Genomic DNA, 451 nt, shown 5'->3' with positions numbered 1-451 from the left:
CAAATCAAATCAAACCAAAAAACAACTGTTCATGCCTATCCATGCTTTGTCCCATATTACCTATGCTTTGTTCTGTATATTTAAACATTTACCGACCCTATGAGATCATGTTTTACTGTAAGCATTGATTTTCTGTTAATAAAAGCAGAGGTTTTACCATCTCTCAATGTCATTTGTCTGAGAGAGCAGTGATCCTCTGAAAACCCACATTTCTTCCTTCTGATTTTCTCTTGACTCCACAAACACACAAAAACAACAGGAAATTAGTTTGATTAGAAAAAAAATTGGTTTTTTCCCCCCAGTGTTAAGTCAATTCTATCCAGTTTGCAAGGCTGTAAACCTTTACAAGAGGAGAGTGCCCATCTTTCTCATAAAGAGCCACTGGTGGGTTTGACCTGCTGCATTTTCTGTTGGTAGCTCATACCAAAAGGCACAGCACCACCAGAATTCT

Source organism: Elephantulus edwardii, unplaced genomic scaffold, assembly GCF_000299155.1.
Source record: "Elephantulus edwardii isolate Elephantulus edwardi_28Jun2011 unplaced genomic scaffold, EleEdw1.0 scaffold00028, whole genome shotgun sequence".
Taxonomy (NCBI): domain Eukaryota; kingdom Metazoa; phylum Chordata; class Mammalia; order Macroscelidea; family Macroscelididae; genus Elephantulus; species Elephantulus edwardii.
Note: the sequence above shows the minus strand (reverse complement) of the source record.